This window comes from Ascaphus truei, chromosome 5, assembly GCF_040206685.1.
Source record: "Ascaphus truei isolate aAscTru1 chromosome 5, aAscTru1.hap1, whole genome shotgun sequence".
NCBI classification, from domain to species: Eukaryota; Metazoa; Chordata; class Amphibia; order Anura; family Ascaphidae; genus Ascaphus; species Ascaphus truei.
The window spans coordinates 122,858,644-122,879,766 of record NC_134487.1 but is presented as its reverse complement, the minus strand read 5'-3'; positions in this window follow the sequence as shown (position 1 = coordinate 122,879,766).

Genomic DNA, 21,123 nt, shown 5'->3' with positions numbered 1-21,123 from the left:
GCGGCGATGCGTCACGTGGTGTGGCTGTGAGCCAAGGAGGGGAGGCTTCGGGGAGCGGGGAGGCATTGGGGAGCGGGGAGGCTTTGGGGAGGGGGGAGAAGAGGGGGGGGGGGGAAGCAGCGATTTGTCTTCCAAATGAAATCTGCAGCACCAAGGGAGCCCCCCTGCTCCCTCCCACAGACTCTCCTCATACTGTGTGAGCCGAGACATACTCCGGAACTGTTAACCAGAGGGAAGGACCCCCCCCCTAAATGAAGGGGAAGGAAGGCGCTGGATGAAGAAGAGAGGCACAGCAGATTAACCCCTATAGTGTCTGCAGTGTCAGCAGATGCACAGGGGGGGAGGCAGGGAAGGGAACCCCTGGCACAGACAGTGTGATGGCCCCGCCCCCCCACATCATTGCCGCACACCCCATGACCCGTTTTGGCCACGCCCCCCGCACCATAAACCATTTACTGCAGACCGCAGAGCAGTGATTTGCACGCGCTGCCGGCAAGCAAGGCGGCCGTGCGGGCGCGTGCAGCGGGGCCTTAGCCTTATCCAAAGTAGGGGTGTCTTTTATCTATTAGACCTGCTCCACAGTTGTAGGTTGGCTTGCTGAAATGGTATATAGGAGCATGCTATTACAGTCACTTATATTGTGTTACTAATAATGCCTGGCACGATGACACATACCGTAGTGTTAATGGATGTTTGAAATAGTAAATTGGCCATTATTCCATAGCAGATGGTTCATAGTCCTGTTAGCCATATAGTGGCATTCAACTTATCAAATACACCCAAATCCAGCATGTGCAGAACACTAGTATGTTCCTTAGATGGCCACATCAAGTAACTAACAGACTTTCTGCTACTTAGGTCTGTTCGTTAGCCCAATGCTCCTAAGCAGAAATGCTTTTAAGTAGAAATGTTTAAAGTAGTGAGGAAGTTTAAAAAGGAAGTTCAAAAAGAAGTGGAATAGTGGACAACACCTTCTGCTTCTGATTCCTGCATTTGAACTACGCTGGAAAGGAGGATATCATCTATCCCAGACTGCACATCTCAGCACTTAACGATTGCTGTGATGCCATCTTTATTTTTATATTTGCTGTGACCTCACTTCTTTTCAAATTATGCACTTCCTTCCACCAGCCTCATCATGTCTCTAACTCTATTCATATATCTCCATCTCTCCTTCCTTCACCACTTCTCAGTTCACATGAACTCCTTTCTTACCTGCGCCCTCTGACATCACACAGCTATATCCCCTGCACTAAAAAACACAGCCCTACAAAACATCCTCACACATCCTCTTTCTATCCATGCTTCTCCTCCTTGCTTCTGGGGATATCTCTCCCAATCCTGGTCCCTGCCTTATTTCTACATGCTCTCGTCCTCGTCTCCCACATGCAACTTCTACTCCTTCTGGTGTTAACTCCTCCAACCTCATACCCATCCCCTGCCACCCTCCCTCCTCTCTCCCTTTCTCCTGTGCCCTTTGGAATGCTCGCTGCCTCTCTAACAAGTTCCTCTCTGTGCATGACTTCTTTCTCTCTCACTCCCTGCTTCTCTTTGATATAAATGAGACTTGGCTCACTCAGTCTGACTCTGCTCTGGAAGCTGCCCTCTTTTATGGTGGCCTTTCCTTCTCCCACACTCCACGCCCTGGTGGCAGGGGTGGAGGCGTGGGGCTCCTGCTCTCCTCTCTCTGCCGCTACCGAACCGTTCCTATTCCTCCCTCTCTTGATTTTCCCTCCTTTGAGGTTCACACAGTCCAGATCTTCTCTCCTCTCCCTGTCCATGTGGCGGTCATCTATCGCCCACCTTCCTCTACTCATCCACCTTCTGCCTTTCTCTCTCACTTTGAATCCTGGCTCTCTTTCTTTCTTTCTCTCCTCAGACTCCCCTGTTCTTCTCCTTGGGGACTTCAACTGCCACATTGATGACCCCTCTCTCCCTTGGGCTTCCCGCTTTCTCTCTCTGACCTCTTCTTTTGGCCTTCAACAGTGGACTGAAGCCAGCACCCACAAGGATGGCCACTACCTAGACCTGGTTTTCACTAAAACTTCTCTCTCTCCGATTTCTCCATTTCCTCTCTCTGACCATCACCTCATCTCATTTGCTCTCTGTCGCTTCTCTCCATCTCCATCTCTATCTCGCCCTCATTTTTGCAGAAACCTGCGATCTATTAACCTACCAGCTCTTGATCCCACTTTATGCTCCTTCCTCTCCTCTCTCAGTTCTGCTTCAGACCCTCACAACCTGGTCAGGATCTACAACTCTGCCTTATCTTCCTCTCTTGATCTTCATGCCCCGCTTTCTCTCTGCCGTCCTCGCCCTTCTAACCCCAGACCCTGGCTAAACTCCCACACACGCATGCTGCGTTCCCCCACTCGTTCCTCTGAACGCCTCTGGAGGAAATCTCATATGCTCGCAGACTTCATTCACTACAAATTTATGCTGTCCTGTTTCATCTCTGCCTTCTCTCAGGCTAAACAAACCTACTTTTCATCACTAATCAACACACACAAGTCTAACCCACGCCGACTCTTTTCTGTCTTTGACTCTCTACTCAGACCACCCTCTTCTTCCTCCATCTCAACTCAGGACTTTGCTGACTTTTTTAAGGAAAAGGTGGAATCCATACATCAGAACATCCCATCTGTTGCCTCCTCCCATCCCACACTGCTTCCCAACTCTCCTCCTGCCTTTCTTGACTCTTTTTCCGCTATCTCAGAGGAGGATGTGTCACTGCTGATCTCCTCTTCTCCTCTAGCACTTGCCCTCTTGATCCCATTCCCTCCCATCTCCTAAAACCTCTTGCTCCTTCTATAATCCCTATGCTCACACAGATCTTTAACTCTTCCCTCTACTCTGGTACCTTTCCATCCTCCTTCAAGCATGCAACCATTATACCATTACTCAAAAACAGCAAGCTTGACCCTACCTGTCCTTCTAACTATCGACCTGTCTCCCTCCTGCCTTTTGCCTCCAAACTCCTTGAACGTCTTGTATTCTCTCGATTGCTACACTTTCGCAACACCTATTTTCTTCTAGACCCTCTACAATCTGGCTTCCGCACTGCTCACTCTACTGAAACAGCTCTCACTAAAATAACTGACGACCTCCATGCTGCCAGAGACAGAGGTCATTACACTCTGCTCATATTACTCGACCTCTCTGCAGCATTCGACACCGTGGACCACCCTCTTCCTTCACATTCTCCATACTCTTGGTATTCGGAATAAAGCTCTATCTTGGATCTCCTCTTTCCTCTCCCATCGTACTTTCAGTGTCTCTTTTGCTAACACCTCCTCCTCCTCCTCTATTGATCTCTCTGTGGGGGTACCCCAGGGCTCTGTCCTGGGACCCCTTCTCTTTTCTCTTTACAATCTCTCTCTAGGTGACCTAATATCATCTTTTGGGTTTAAATATCACCTCTATGCTGACGACACACAAATTTACCTTTCAACCCCTGACCTTACACCTGCTATACAGACCAAAGTTTCTGAATGCCTCTCTGGAATATCATCCTGGATGGCCATCCGCCGACTGAAACTTAACATGGCAAAAACAGAGTTTCTTATACTTCCTCCCAAACCTGGCCCTACTACCTCCTTCCACATTACTATTGGAAATACGATCATTCACCCAGTAGCCCAAGCACGTTGCCTAGGGGTTACACTTGATTCCTCTCTCTCATTCTCCTCTCATATTCAAAACGTTTCTAAAACTTGTCGCTTTTTCCTCTGCAATATCACAAAGATACGCCCTTTCCTCTGTTACTCGACTGCTAAAACTCTGACTCAGGCCCTCATTCTCTCCCGTCTCGATTACTGTAACCTCCTGCTGTCCGGCCTTCCTGCCTCTCACCTGTCTCCCCTACAATCTATCCTAAACGCTGCTGCCAGAATCACTCTACTCTTTCCTAAATCTGTCTCCGCATCTCACCTCCTGAAATCCCTCTCCTGACTTCCGATCAAATCCCGTATCTCACACTCAATTCTTCTCCTCACTTTTAAAGCTTTACATTCTTCTGCCCCTCCTTACATCTCAGCCCTAACTTCTCGCTATACACCATCCCGACTCTTGCGTTCTTCTCAAGTATGTCTTCTTTCTACCCCCTTTGTATCTAAAGCTCTCTCCCACCTTAAACCTTTGTCACGTTCTGCCCCGCACCTCTGGAATGCCCTTCCCCTCAATACCCGACTAGCACCCTCTCTATCCACCTTTAAGACCCACCTTAAGACACATCTGCTTAAAGAAGCATATGAATAGCACTGGATAATCCTGGACACATGATACATAAAGCTTGGCCCCCTGCAGATGCACTTACTAGAATTCCCTCCTACTGTCTCTGTACGTTCTCCCTACCTACCAATCAGATTGTAAGCTCCTCGGAGCAGGGACTCCTCTTCCTTAATGTTACTTTTATTGTTTCTTGGAGATGAGGAGGAGCGCAGGTAGGTGTAGCAAAATATGCAAAAAAGAATAACAAATATATAGTGCAGATGGTAAACACTGTGTAAGTAGATGTAATCTATAGAATCGAACTCACATAGATCGTAGAAAATATCACGTGTCAGAGATCCTTCTCTCTCTGACTGGAGCCCTTTAAATGGTAGCAGGGAAATCCCTCAAGGCACGGATATGTATGGATAAGAAGAAAAGCCACAATAGTGCATACTATTCCAATAATGTATTAAGCATACAAATAACACGAGCATATCACACTCACATTCGCCATGTATAAATCGGGTGGGGGAGAGAACCGCAGCTCGTTGTATAATGGTGTAGGTGTAGGCAGCTTCACAGCATACAGGATTCTCTTCCGCGTGTGTCACAGCCGTCGCGTCACTTCCGCTATCGCGTCACGGCTGAGGGCGGAAGTTCCCAATGGAAGAGATCTAAAGCCAAGTTCTGCCAGTCCTTCAGAGCTTGTTCTCTCTCTTCAAACTCTACGCGTTTCGCCAGATGCTTCGTCAGGAGTTTTAATGAGATAGGGGATGTCTCTAGGGTATTTATAGGGCCATCAATTACAAAAATCACATTTTTAACCCCTCAGCGCTCATACATAGCGCGAGGTGCATAAACCCAGTGCTATATACAGACAGACATATACAAAACATTCAACTTTATTACACATAATTGTTTAGTTAAAATTGGTACATATCTATAATATAATGTAATACAATATTGCCTCAGCATATAAATAATTATAAATAAATAATTAATTAGAAGGAGAGGAGGTTGTGGGCTGGAGGAAGAGAGGAGATAAAAGATGTTAATTGCTAGTAAAATACAGGATCATGGTTAGCTAAAAAATTAGAATAGATAGCGATATTATAATTTGATGGTATAAGAACCAACATAAGAAATTACAGTACAATAAAAAGCAGATGTATAATATAAAATTAAAAATTTTTTTTTTTAAAAAGGTAGAAAGGTAAACAATATTAAGATAAAAAAGCACCAATATCAATATCTATATTAAGTCCTAGGGGGGCGAGTGTTTGCATTTTGTGAATCCAATAGGTCTCTCTTTTGGCTAAACTATTTATTCTATTGCCCCCCCTCCAATGTCTGGCTACCTGTTCTATAGCCATATACCTTAATGATTTAGGATCTGAATTATGAAAATGTAAAAAATGCTTCGATAAATTGTGTGTTAAAAGCCCCTTTTTTATATTTCGGATATGTTCTAAAATTCTAATGTTCAATGGTCTAGAGGTGCGTCCTATGTACTGCAATCCACACGAGCATTGTAATAGATAAATAATAAAATCTGATTTGCAATTAATAAAATGTTCTATCTTAAAAGTCTCGCCTGTTGTTTTGCTTTTAAAATTCAGTTTTTCAGTCATTTTATATTTACAAGCAGTACATGAGTAGCACCCATAGAACCCTACAGGTTTTTCCAGCCATGTGGTGGGTTTATCTTTGGGACTAACCTTAAATGTCGTTGGTGCCAGTTTACTTTTAAGATTAGGTGCTTTTTTAAATAAAACATTAGGGGTGTCAGGGATGTGATCTTTTAAAATGGGGTCGTTCTTTAGGTTTTCTAATCTTTGTCATTTTCTTTGAACACCAATAATCACCAATAATCAATAATCTTTCCCAATATATAGACTGTTTTTTATCTAAATATGTGCCATCTTTTAAGAGCTATATTAAAGATACAACGATGATGTGCTGTTTATTTGGAAGGGGAATGAAGAACAACTAACACAATTTTTAAATGCCTTGGAGGATAATAATCGTAACATAAAATTTACTCATAAATGGAGTAGGCATGAAATTGAATTTTTAGATTTAGTTATTTTTATTGAGGATATGGTTTTAAAAACAAAAACCTTTTTTAAAAAAGTGGACAGCAATAATTTTATACTACAAGAGAGCTGCCACCATCCTCAGTGGATAAAAAATATCCCCTATGGACAACTAAGAAGGATAAAACGTAATTGTAGCGACGACACAATGTTCCAAGAACAGTCTGAAATTTTAATTAATAGATTTAAAGATAGAAACTATAATGAAAACACACTTCAAAGAGCCATTGAAAAAACACATTCTGTTCCGAGAAAAGATCTATTGGTAAATAAAAATAAAAATAAAAATTCAAATAATAATACTAAATTCAATATGTCGTTTCTTACTCCGTATAATAAAGATGCCAATGAAATTAGAAATGTTATATGTAAACATTGGCATATCCTAAAGAACGACCCCATTTTAAAAGATCACATCCCTGACACCCCTAATGTTTTATTTAAAAAAGCACCTAATCTTAAAAGTAAACTGGCACCAACGACATTTAAGGTTAGTCCCAAAGATAAACCCACCACATGGCTGGAAAAACCTGTAGGGTTCTATGGGTGCTACTCATGTACTGCTTGTAAATATAAAATGACTGAAAAACTGAATTTTAAAAGCAAAACAACAGGCGAGACTTTAAAGATAGAACATTTTATTAATTGCAAATCAGATTTTATTATTTATCTATTACAATGCTCGTGTGGATTGCAGTACATAGGACGCACCTCTAGACCATTGAACATTAGAATTTTAGAACATATCCGAAATATAAAAAAGGGGCTTTTAACACACAATTTATCGAAGCATTTTTTACATTTTCATAATTCAGATCCTAAATCATTAAGGTATATGGCTATAGAACAGGTAGCCAGACATTGGAGGTGGGGCAATAGAATAAATAGTTTAGCCAAAAGAGAGACCTATTGGATTCACAAAATGCAAACACTCGCCCCCCTAGGACTTAATATAGATATTGATATTGGTGCTTTTTTATCTTAATATTGTTTACCTTTCTACCTTTTTTTAAAAAATTTTTTTTAATTTTATATTATACATCTGCTTTTTATTGTACTGTAATTTCTTATGTTGGTTCTTATACCATCAAATTATAATATCGCTATCTATTCTAATTTTTTAGCTAACCATGATCCTGTATTTTACTAGCAATTAACATCTTTTATCTCCTCTCTTCCTCCAGCCCACAACCTCCTCTCCTTCTAATTAATTATTTATTTATAATTATTTATATGCTGAGGCAATATTGTATTACATTATATTATAGATATGTACCAATTTTAACTAAACAATTATGTGTAATAAAGTTGAATGTTTTGTATATGTCTGTCTGTATCTAGCACTGGGTTTATGCACCTCGCGCTATGTATGAGCGCTGAGGGGTTAAAAATGTGATTTTTGTAATTGATGGCCCTATAAATACCCTAGAGACATCCCCTATCTCATTAAAACTCCTGACGAAGCATCTGGCGAAACGCGTAGAGTTTGAAGAGAGAGAACAAGCTCTGAAGGACTGGCAGAACTTGGCTTTAGATCTCTTCCATTGGGAACTTCCGCCCTCAGCCGTGACGCGATAGCGGAAGTGACGCGACGGCTGTGACACACGCGGAAGAGAATCCTGTATGCTGTGAAGCTGCCTACACCTACACCATTATACAACGAGCTGCGGTTCTCTCCCCCACCCGATTTATACATGGCGAATGTGAGTGTGATATACTCGTGTTATTTGTATGCTTAATACATTATTGGAATAGTATGCACTATTGTGGCTTTTCTTCTTATCCATACATATCCGTGCCTTGAGGGATTTCCCTGCTACCATTTAAAGGGCTCCAGTCAGAGAGAGAAGGATCTCTGACACGTGATATTTTCTACGATCTATGTGAGTTCGATTCTATAGATTACATCTACTTATACAGTGTTTACCATCTGCACTATATATTTGTTATTCTTTTTTGCATATTTTGCTACACCTACCTGCGCTCCTCCTCATCTCCAAGAAACAATCTACCCTTCTGGGACCTGGAACTGTCCCATCAGAGGAAGTTGAGCTGCTTTTACACACATTTATTTTTTCACTATTTCACTATTGGTGTTATATTGTGTGTTATTAGTTGTATTCCCAACAACAATATTGGTTCACCAGGGAGCGCCCAATCCACTTCCCCACCTCACCCCTTCACCTTTCCTTCACATCCCCTTGTTTTGCATGTTACTTTTATGTCTGAAGCACTTCTTCCCATGACCTGTAATTTATATTATTTGTTATTTATATGATATGTATTACTACTGTGAAGCGCTATGTACATTTATGGCGCTATATAAATAAAGACATACAATACTTCTGAGTAAAGTAGAATCCTGCAGGTATACCCGTGTTACACTATCACTAACATGACTCACTTCTTTCTAATGCTAGTGGCTGCCATGTGCGACCCACATCTTTGTTAGCTTACTATTAGTTACTTTGTAGCACAGCTAAGATAGACCAAGACACCTCCATATTGGTTGCACTACTGACGTCATCACCCATGGGTCACGGCACTCCACACGTCACGTAGCGTCGTGTTGCCACGGCAACACGTCGTCATTTGATACCACGCAGCCATGTTCACTGGAGTTGCAGAGGTACATGCAGGAGAATGCCGGAGGATGCTGGAGACGCTGCCGCACCATGGCGCCACCCGGAGATTAAGAAACTGAACCCGTAGCCCAGAGGTAAATGCCCAAAACCCGTAGTCTCCGGGTCAAACCTGGATTGGTGTAAACCCTGTATGGGCCTGTGGGGGTGGGGTAAAGTATGGGCCTGGGTGGGGGTGAGGTAAGGGAATGGGGGGGTTAAGAATTGGCCTCGGGGGGGGGGGTTAAGTACGGGCTAGGAGTGGGGTTAAATATGGGCCGGGGGAGGGGGTTAAGAATGGGTTGGGGGGGCTAGGTATGGGCCTGGGGGGAGGGTAGGGCTAATCATGGGCATGGGGGAGTAGGGCTATGTATGATCATGGGGGAGTAGGGCTATGTATGGGCATGGGGGGAAGGTATGGACCAGGGGAATTGGGGGGGTACGGTATAGGCCTTGGGGGGGCATAAGGTATTAGGCTGGGGGTTATGTATGGGCCTGAGGAGGTTAAGTAGGGGCCTGGAAGGGTTAAATGGGGGCCTAGAGGGGTTAAGTAGGGGCATGGGGGTTAAAGTACAGTATGGGACTAAAGGGTGTAAGGGGTACAGAATTGCTGAATTACAGTACATCTTCAGTCAGACCATGATGGAGCCTTCAGGCGGCCCACGGGGGGGGGGGGGTGGGTCCTTCAGGCAGCACGTTGGGGGGTCTTCAATCAGTTTGTGGGGGGGCCTTCAGTCAGTCCGCAGGGGGGCCTTCAATCAGTTTGTGGGAGTGGCCTTCAGTCGGTCCATTGAGGTCTGTTGCAGGGTACATGCAACTACACACGTGGGTTTCTTGACAAGGCTTATTTATTTAGCCTTAAAGATATACAGCACACAAAACAAAAATAGCTTTTCAACAGCAAACAAAAGAAAAAATGGCTTTTCATCAGCAAACAAAAGAAAATGGCTTTTTCTTCAGCAGACCAAACAAAACAGTTTCTCTTTAGCAGACAGTCTATAAATAAGGCAGCTACCCTTTTTCTATGCAGGGGACAGACAGTTAACAATTCATCTACTTTGCTAACAGACCTTGTATCAGTGATCTCTTCAGCAGCTTACTCCTCTCTCCTCAACAGCCAGCATCATGTGTCTACAGCCTCGGGTTTTAACACACCTTGATTAGGCAGTTGGGATCCAACTAATTGTCCTGAGGTTCCCAGCTGAAGTTAACCTAGTCACTGCTGCACTGCAGACTAGACAGGTTTTCCAGGCATATAGCTGGTGGCTTTTATTTACCCTGTCACAGGGTCCTTCAGTCAGTCCACTGTGAGGGCCTTCAGTCTGTCCGTGGGAGGGGGGGGGCCTTCAACGGCCTGCTGATGCTCAGGTTTAGTACTTTACGGTCTGGGGGTGGGTTGATGCCTCAGAGGCTCAGTTAGGGCCGGGGGATGTGTTGGTTTGTGGAGGGGGGATATGGTGTGTGGGAGGGCCTGTAGCCGATGTCAACAACAGATGGCCCACAGAGGAGGGCCCTGCAGAAGGTACGCCCCACGGTGGACCTGGAGATTGGAGTTGTTGGTTTGGGTGGCCTCCTCTCTCGGGGAAGTAGGAGAACAGACATATTGAGCCCGCAGAGTTGAAGGATGAGACAGAAGGGGAGGGGACAGGGTCGGAAGAGAAGGAAAAAAGAGTAGGAAAGGAAGAGGGCTGAGAGGGGTGGGGGGAAGGAGAAAAATTGAGCCCCCCTGAAGGAGAAAAAGGTTAGGTTTTAACAAGAAGGCGGAAGCAGAGAATGGGGAGAAAGGATATAGGTAACATCACTTGGGAGTTAATGTAGACCGTGAGGTTAAAAGTTTTAAAGTTTTTTTTATATAGTTAGGAACAGAGGCTTTAGGCTGGATGGGAGCCCCCTCGTGAGGGGAAGAGGAGGTGAGGGGATAGGGGTTTAAAAGTGGATATGAGTTGTAAGTTTATGTAAGAGGGGGGGGGGAAGGGGGTTGGGTCCATTCCCACGAACGGTATGGGTCTCCACATGAGTACCAGTAGGCCCACGCCCTGGTGGCTCATGCAAGTCCCCACTGGACCAGCGGGCACTGAGGTTAGCAGTTGGGAAAAGAATACCCAGGACTGCGACCAAGCTGGACGTCCAGGAGGGGCATTTACTGTGGTAGCCAGGGTTAGCTTGAAGGCTGCCACAGGTGGTTCATTATTTGTATTGATCTGTTGTTCGTGTTTGTCTCATTGTTTCCCTTTTGTGTGTCCCAGTGTTTTCTTTCTTCCCCGGCAGCCAGAGAGTATGAGTCAGATGTGGTCCAACTCGACGCGGATGGCCTCGTACAGGGTCACACTACGGGAACAGGTAGCCCATAGTAAAGCTCAACCCTTAATATCATCAAATGGGTAAGGACTTCATAATTTTGTCCCACAATGTTAAGGGATTTAATAGTCCCCAGAAGCAGCGGACGGCCATGACTGATTACAAGAGATATGACCCAGACATTATATTTATGGGATATTGGGAGAAACAACATATATGGTCCAATTGTCCCTATGGTGCAAGCTTGGTGCTGTGGCGTCGCTACATAGATGATATTATTTTTATCTGGTCAGGCACTTTAGCACAGTTAACACAGTTTCAGTTATATATGAATAACAACACTAATAATTTAAAATTCACGTTTGTCACTAATACTAATAAAATAGAATTTTTAGATTTAGAAATCACTATAGTTAATAATCACATACACACCAGCACATATTTTAAACCGGTTCAATCAAATAATTATTTACATGCACAGAGTCACCACAACCCCACATGGGTCAAAAACATCCCTAAGGGACAGTTCATTAGACTGAAAAGAAACAGCTCACATCCAGATACATTTAAAATTCAAGCCGAGGATTTAAAACAAAAATTTGTGGAGAGGAAGTACTCCCCACTAGAGTTGGATAGAACTATCTCTGAAGTTGCAGCGATGGACAGAACCAGTCTCTTACAATATAAAAATAAAAATATTAACTCATCAGGCAATTTGTCATTTGTCACTCAATATAACCAAATGGCACCCAACATACGCAAAACTTTAAGAAAATACTGGCCAATATTGAAAAAGGATAAAGAACTAGAGGGAATTCTACCCGAATATCCACATATTATATTCACAAAAGCTCCTAATATAGGACAGAGACTGGCACCCAGCTGTCCATCGCTGCAGCCAGTTCAAAGAGACACAACACTCTGTGGGGGATACTTCCTCTGTAACAAATGCACGGCATGCAAATACAGTAACAAAAAAATAAATTTTATATCAAATAAAACACATAAACATTATAAAATTAAACAACATATTACATGTAGTAGTTCCTTTGTTATATATTTACTTGAATGTCCGTGTGGTCTGCAGTATGTGGGTATGACAACGCGAGCTATAAAAAGACGTTTGTATGAACATATATACAATATTAAAACTGGTTTAGTCACACACAATGTGTCTAATCATTTTCTTCAGGTGCACAATAAAGACCCAAAAGGTTTGAGGTGCGTAGGAATAGAGCGCATTGTACCACACTGGAGAGGAGGTAACACATTGAGCCTATTGGGGAGAAGAGAGTCCTATTGGATTTATGAGTTATGTACTCTGTCCCCAATGGGCTTAAATGTAGAATTCGATTTGAAATCCTTTTTGGTGGGTTAGTACCAAATACATCCACATAAGGTGACATGTCATATACATTAGTGTTTAAATTCGCTTATAGCAGTAGGTTCCTCCTACATAAATAAGCACACTATCACTGGTTTAATACATTTTATCTAATCATAATTCGCAATATTATATTAAATAAATTTTTTTTTTTTTTTTATGTCCTACCTTAAAATTATGCATTTTTTTTTTTTTTTATTATTTATTTTTATTCATTTATTTTTTGTTTATATACATAAATATATATGTTGTTAGTAGTATATGTTCATTGTTTATTGTGTCAGGTTTAAATATATATGTTGTTAGTAGTATATGTTCATTGTATATTGTGTTATGTTTAATGTTGTCATTATGTATAACAGCTGTACAAAATAGTAAGTAGCTTTTTTGTTCAAAGACATTCTCACTGTGCAGTGTCTGATTGCAAACACACTAAGAGCAACTTTATCACAAGCACAGCACATGTGCAATTAGCTACAGGTGGAACTATTTACCCAAATGGTGAAGTCAGTATTTAAAGGACATTTTGGACTTTTTTATTCATATACCCCTGAGGAAGAGAGCAGATCGCTCTTGAAAGGCGTAGGGTGGAGGTTCAAGCCCCGCACACATTGGTGTAGTACCCCCCGTACATCGGTGAATCAACGTGAGCTGCCAGCTAACCATCTCTTATAGCCGCCGACGAGTTGAACCAGTTGTTGCGGTTTCCCATTATTCAAGCGCCCTGCAGGAGTACCTGCTGACAAGTTGCGTCCACGAGCGGATAGAGACGCCAGCTAGCAGTGAGCAGCAGATAGACGAGCTCACGGTGGTCCGTGGCTGACATCGTGCTGAATCAGCTGCAGCTGAGTTCCATCTGCTCAGACGTGCTTCCTGGAGCTGCAGGAGTCCCTGCTGATGAGCTGCACCCACGAGCCGACAGAGACGCCAGCTAAGCAGAGAGCAGCACACAGATGAGAGGGGATACGCTCTAAAATATCCACTGCCTGCAAACCTATTCCATCTGGTGAGTAGGCATTGCTATCATCAACATTGGTGCTACGGAGCAGTTGAACCACCTATTCAGATTTTTAATTGCTTAAATCTATATGTCCATGCAAATTGTGCATTATATTAAATATTAATTGTTATTAAATGATTTTATTGTCCTAAAAATACCATTTCAGTATTCAGCTGTTATATGTTGTCTTATATGTTGTTTATTTAATGTTTCAACAGTATTACGCTATGTGTTGTGCTTTCTCTTTGTTTTCAAGCCCACCGTGAGGATCAACAATCTTCACAACCAACAGGCTTGGTTTTCGTATATCCTTTATAGTGGTAAAATTTTATAGGCGCCCACGGAACTATTCCCTGTCCAGACATTATTCTCATACAAGAGACACACTTCTCCAAATCGAATTCCCCAACATACATAGACGGCAGATACAGGACTTGGTCCTCAGCATCAGCAAACAAAAAAAAGAGAGGAGTAGCAATCCTTGTCCATAATCGGGTACCGTTGAATATTAACTTAACAAAGAAAGATAAAAACGGTTGGTTCCTCATTGTGGTAGGGGACATCAGAGGCCATAGCATTACTTTGGCTAATGTTTATGCTCCAAGTGAGCAAGCGGAATCATTCATGGACAAATTCTTTTCCACGTTAGAAAAAATAGCTCAGGGCTGTGTGATTGTGGGAGGAGATTTCAATCAGACTCTAGATCCAACGTACGACAGGTGTACACCAGGGATTAATCTCCGCCCGAAAACCCGGCTAGCATGGTCCAGGGGGTTAAAAGCTAACAAATTGATAGACGTATGGCGGGAACAACACCAGGGGGAGAGAGGGTACACCTTTTACTCACATCCACCTGACAGGTACAGCAGGATAGACTACCTCTTTGTCTCTATTAGAATGGTTTCTCAGATCTCCCACACGGGAATCCATGATATTTCATGGTCGGATCACGCGTCTATTGAGCACTGATTTTAGAACAGGCCAGGAGCGAACTGGAAACTAAATGATTTATTAATAAAAATCCCGGAGTTTGAACACAAGGTAGGGGACAAAATCAGGGAGTATTTCCAGACGAACTTAGGCAGTGTTTCATCACAGTCCACCCTATGGGCAGCCCATAAGGCAACGTTGAGAGGAGATCTCATAGGGATGGCGAGTAGACGTAAAAGGGAGAGAGACATGAAGATTAAAAAGCTTCAATCAGAATTGGCTGCTCTCTGCCCTTCATAAACAGAATAAGCATGCACCAACCATGCAGGTCTTGCTTGATACTAAAACAAAACTAAATTTATTACTGGCCTCCCGGGCTGAGAAGGAGCTGTCATGGTCCAAGCGGACATTTTTTGAAAAAGCGAACAAACCAGATACCCTACTTGCCAACAAATTAAAAGAAAAATCACAAAACTTCCATATTCAGTCAATTCGGACAAGGAAAGGTGACCTTACTTCTGACCCCAAACTAATTGCTGAAGAATTCAAAGCCTATTACGAGAACCTATATGATGGGGTGAAGGTCTGTCAGAGCGAGGCCACTCGTACTCAGCTAAGAGCATTCCTATCAGAGGCAAGTTTGCCCAAGTTGAGCAGAGAGGAAAAGGAGGCACTACAGGAAGACTTCACATTAGAGGAGCTAATAGAGGTAATGAAGTCACTGAAGCCTTCTAAAGCCCCTGGGCCAGATGGCTTCTCTAATCTATATTACAAAAAGTTTCAGAAAATCTTAGCTCCTCATTTACTAAAACTATTTAATTCCTTCTTAGCGGGTGCCCCCACCCCAGGCCCGATGCTGCAGGCGTCCATCTCAGTGATCCGTAAACAAGGAAAGGACCCAGCGGACTGTAAAAGTTACAGACCTCATTAATTAATTCGGACACTAAAATTTTCTCCAAATTATTGGCCAACCGTCTTAACCAGGCAATGCCAACGCTGGTCCATCCTGATCAAGTGGGTTTCAAATGCGGCAGACACACGGCAGACAGACGGCAGACAACACCAGGCGGATAATATCCCATCAATGGTGTTAAGTCTGGACGCTGAGAAAGCGTTTGATCGAATCGACTGGTCCTACCTGAGAGGGACGCTGAAGGAGTTTGGCCTGGGGGGGAGAATGATTAACGCAATTCTAGCTCTGTATCGGGGTCCGACGGCAAGAGTCAAGCACCAGGGCTTCCCGTCGGAAGAATTCCAGATAAGAGCGGCACCAGACAGGGTTGTCCCCTGTCCCCCCTACTCTTTGCATTATGCATTGAGCCTTTGGCGGCACACATCTGTCTAAGCCCAGTCATAGCAGGGATACAAATCACGGAGCAGTCACATAAGGTGGCCCTGTATGCAGATGATGTTATTCTAACATTGTCGAAACCCCTTACCTCTCTACCGAATGTGTTTAGCTTGCTGGGGGAATTTAATAAGATCTCTGGTTTCAAAATTAATCAGTCAAAGTCAGAAGCTCTAAATATAAACCTGCCTAAGGTCACAGAAAAACTAATTGATGTTAACTTCAATTTCAAATGGCAAACCTCCTACATAAAATACTTAGGGGTTAATATCACTAAAGATTATAGCGCCCTATATAAAGCAAATTACCCCAGACTAATAAGGACTCTGATGGAGGATCTCAGAAGGTGGTCAGATTATAGCATCTCTTGGATCGGCAGGATCCAGAGCTTAAAAATGAACCTTCTCCCTAGAATTTTATATCTGTTCCAGACCCTTCCAGTACGAGTTATCAAAGAAGACATCCTCCTGCTGCAATCCTCTATGGTGAAATTTGTCTGGGGTAAGAAAAAGCCACATATTAAGTCTAGCACGTTAATCAGGCCAACTATAAGAGGAGGACTGGCGGTACCTTGTTTGTTGTATTTCAGAGCGGCCCAATTATCTCAAATTATACAGTGGCACTTGCACCCTAGCCTTATACGCTGGGCTGAGTTGGAAAAGAGTGCTGTGCTCCCATAGAACTACAGGATGTAATTTGGCTTTCCAAAACAGGCTATTTAAATCCGTTGGATGAACCGCTCGCCGCAGTTGGCAGCTCCTTGCAGTTTGGAAAAGTACCAAGTATAGGTGTGCCCTCACAGTGAGGCACTCTTTAATGACCCCGTTTGTGGGCACCCTGATTTCGCTCCGGGCCTGAGTAGTATTGACTTTTTAACCTGGAAACAGAAGGGCCTCACGAGGCTCTGGCAGCTGGAAGGACGAAAATCAATAAAATCCTTTGAGCAAATTAAATCTGAAAAAGAGATGCCAAATTCGGATTTTTTTTGATATCTCCAGCTGCGCGCGTTCTATACTAAAATACCAAAACGCCCAAGGCGAACAAATTTTGAGCAGCTATGTTCAAGAGGAACAGACACTAGGGGACTTACTTCTAGTATTTACAAAGAGGTGGTCTGTCCTGCAACAGACGGTGACAAATAACTCCGCTATAGGAGTAATTGGGAGGCAGACTTAGGGGAGACTTTAGAAGACGAAGATTGGGATACCATAGTAACAGCGGCGGCAAAGAGTTCTATGTGTGTCACGTTAAAGGAGAATGCATATAAGGTCCTGATGAGGTGGTACCTCACCCCGACAAGATTGGCAAAGTTTCTCAGAAACTATCCCCCATTGTGCCCGAAACAATGCGGGGAGCAGGCAGACTTGCTGCACATGCTCTGGAGTTGCACCAAAGTGGCCCCAATCTGGGAGTCCATCAGGAATTGGCTACAGAGAATTCTCGTTCTCGTGGTCCCTTTGGACCCCTGGTTGTTCTGTTAGGCAGGTGCACCCAGGGCTAAACCAGATCTGAGCACAAATTAGTTGCACATTTTGCAACAGCCCTCAGGTGCGAAATCGCAGCCTTGTGGAAGCAACCCGAATTACCCACAATCCCAAAAATTAGGAATAGAATTTGGTACGTATGCCGGATGGAGCAGTTACGAGTTTGGTCAATGACACCGGCGAAAAGCTTTCTAAAAAGTCTGGTCATCGTGGTTGGCCCAGTCAGACATCCCGGGGTGGAGGCCACTAATATTTTGCACTGATAGAGGGAAATGCATTCTCCTTTGATAGGTCGATACAGACTACAGGTAGATGGGGACAGGTAGGGAGGGATGACTGGAGGGTACAAGGATAGGCCAAAGGTTCAGGAGCCATACGTAGGGGGCCCTAGTATGAGGATGAAGATCCTAAAGAGGATACAGAGTGCAGTGCTCCCTCAGGCTGTTTTTTTTTTTGTTTGCTCTCCCCCTCATATTGTGGGTTTGTGTTAATGTTTGTGGTCTTGTTAGTCGGTTGGTTCCCCAGCGAGTCAAGTTAGTCTATTCAGATATAAAAAAAGGTGTTTTGACTACAGAATCGTAAGACATTGTGTTAGATAATTTTATGCCCTGTACCATTAAGCCTAAAACTTTTGGTTGAAAAAAAAAAAACCTACCCAAATAAGGCATTGTCTGGTAACCTGGAAATAGATTGGAAGAGGTGTATTCAATAAGATTTTTGGCTACTTCATGGACACTCCAATTGACTTGAAGGGGAGTTGCCATGTGGTAGTACCGAATCGGCACTATCGAACTTCGTTGAAGACCCCCTAGAACAAATACAACATTTCCTGTAACATAGACCATTGTCCCATTTGAGATGTTCCCTTCTGCCCTGAAAACAAACACACATCAATAATAAAAAAAATTAAAGTTGAAAACGTGTAAGTGCTACTAATAAGGAGACTGAATAACTAAATATTTGGAAAATATTTTCTGTCCCTATCGGGTGCTGCTCACAGTCTGAGGACTCCACACTTGATCCTAAATGGGAAGTCAGCATGGATTTATGAAGGATAGGTCATGCCAAACTAACCTTATTAGTTTATTTGAGGCGTAAGTAGGATTAGACCAGGGTAATGATGTGGTCTACTTAGATTTTGTAAAGGCTTTTGATACGGTTCAACAGGTTTGTGTACAACCTGTTATCTCCAGGAACCAAGGGCTAAAGTGGGGACTGCTGGGGTTTCCCATTACAGCTCATCACCCTGAATCTGACAGTATTTAATTACCTAGGAAATAATGATAGGCCAGCACAGGCCCTGATTGCAGAGAGTGAGGCAGGGAGACAGCCAGCTAAGGAAGAGAGAGGCTGGGAGAGATAGACAGCAAGAGGAAAAGGACAGGCAAGGCAGAGAGACAGTCAACAGAGGGAAGAGAAAGAGACTTTGATAGAGACAGTAAGAGGGCGGAAGACACACAGTCAGCCAAAAGAAAGAGTAGCGAGGCTGAGAGAGACAGTACAGTGAAAGAGGGACTGTCAGAGCAAGAGACGAGGCCTAAGAGGTAGCAAGAGAGACTGTAAGGAAGAAAGCAAGGCTCAGAGAGCGCCCCTACGAGTCAGCTAGAAAAACAGTCAGTATGGATGTGGATCCCGTGACTGGCACGATATGGACGGTTCATCACGCATGGTTAAGGCGGTATTCATGCAAGTGCAGACACTGGTGTGTAAGCAGCCCCTTTACTCAATTTTAAGAAGGGTGGTGTCATGATAATATCATGAGATTCCAAGTATTTTAATCAATCTGGTGCTTCAGAGGTTAATGTTGTTAGTTTGTCTTAAAAATACAATATATTGTGTTTACGACAGGTCAAGACCTTTCCTGGGTCTGTGCTGATCTACAAAAGATGGTACACAACAAAGATTAGATAGCGGTTTTCATTTCCAGTAATAGCGTTCAGATTAGCACACCGATGTCTCCCTTCAATTTTAAATTTACTTTAATCATTTTGGTTCATTGTTTACTTCACTACATTTATATTTTAATTAATATGTCAATAAAATTTGATTTTAAATCAGATAGGGGTTGTCTCTTTAGTGCGACATAATAGGGAGATTTTTCTACTTTTGTCTGATTACAAAGGTGGCTTAATTGTGGGCGGGGGCGGGAAGGAAAGAATTATCACTGATGGCCCACCACAAGTGAAATGGGAGGATAGCCAGACCCTGGGCTGTCAGCCTCAAAGGAAACTGTGACTGTCATCCCTTTCTGGGGATAATACAAGACTAACAGGCCATCACTTAGGCTTCGGCCCTGGTGGCCACGGCTGCGCACACCGCACACAAGTTACAGCCCTCTATGGGGCAGGCTCCAGTTGGCGTGTGCCCAAGACATGATGCGCGACGCAATTTGACAAGATTTTTCTCTTTTGGCGTGGCGGCCGAGCATTGGGGCACATCACGGCGGCAGTTCAGCCAATGAGGGCAAATCAGACGCGTGATGTTGTTATGGGCCCCTCCCCCCCATCGGATCGACCACAGGTCGTGGCTGGAACTGGTGCATGCACCACCAGGCACTCCGGCGTGCACCCGCAGTGACTGGGGCCATAGCCGGAGGACTTTATTAAAATGAAAATATCATGGACCTGACACCTATTCTGAAGTATACCGGATAGTTATAAATGTTGCAATTAAACCAAATGAGGCCAAACAATTCATACAGTATCTAGGCACGAATAAGGAACAGATATCAATTTGTCACTCAAACTTGGGGGCAATTCTGTCAAAAATTAATATTGTTACATTTCAGCAAACGTGCTGAATCTATTGATCGGACTTGAGTGTCTAAGTATTAGAGAAATGAAGATATGAAGTATTTCATATATTTAGGTAGAGGGGAAGAAAAGGGGAGGGGGGGGGAGAGAAGAAAAGGGAGGGGGGGGGAGAAGAAAAGGGAGGGGGGGGGGAGAAGAAAAGGGAGGGGGGGAGAGAAGAAAAGGGAGGGGGGGGGGAGAAGAAAAGGGAGGGGGGGGAGAGAAGAAAGGGAGGGGGGGGGGAGAAGAAAAGGGAGGGGGGGGAGAGAAGAAAAGGGAGGGGGGGGGGAGAAGAAAAGGGAGGGGGGGGGAGAAGAAAAGGGAGGGGGGGGGGAGAAGAAAAGGGAGGGGGGGGAGAGAAAAGGGAGGGGGGGGAGAAGAAAAGGGAGGGGGGGGGGAGAAGAAAAGGGAGGGGGGGGGGAGAAGAAAAGGGAGGGGGGGGAGAAGAAAAGGGAGGGGGGGAGAAGAAAAGGGAGGGGGGGAGAGAAAAGGGAGGGGGGGAGAAGAAAAGGGAGGGGGGGGAGAAGAAAAGGGAGGGGGGGGAGAAGAAAAGGGAGGGGGGGGGAGAAGAAAAGGAGGGGGGGGGAGAAGAAAAGGGAGGGGGGGGGAGAAGAAAAGGGAGGGGGGGGGAGAAGAAAAGGGAGGGGGGGGGGAGAAGAAAAGGGAGGGGGGGGAGAAGAAAAGGAGGGGGGGGAGAAGAAAAGGGAGGGGGGGGAGAAGAAAAGGGAGGGGGGGGGGAGAAGAAAAGGGAGGGGGGGGGAGAAGAAAGGGAGGGGGGGGAGAAGAAAAGGAGGGGGGGGAGAAGAAAAGGGAGGGGGGGGAGAAGAAAAGGGAGGGGGGGGAGAAGAAAAGGGAGGGGGGGGAGAAGAAAAGGGAGGGGGGAGGGGGGGGAGAAGAAAAGGGAGGGGGGGGAGAAGAAAAGGGAGGGGGGGAGAAGAAAAGGGAGGGGGGGGAGAAG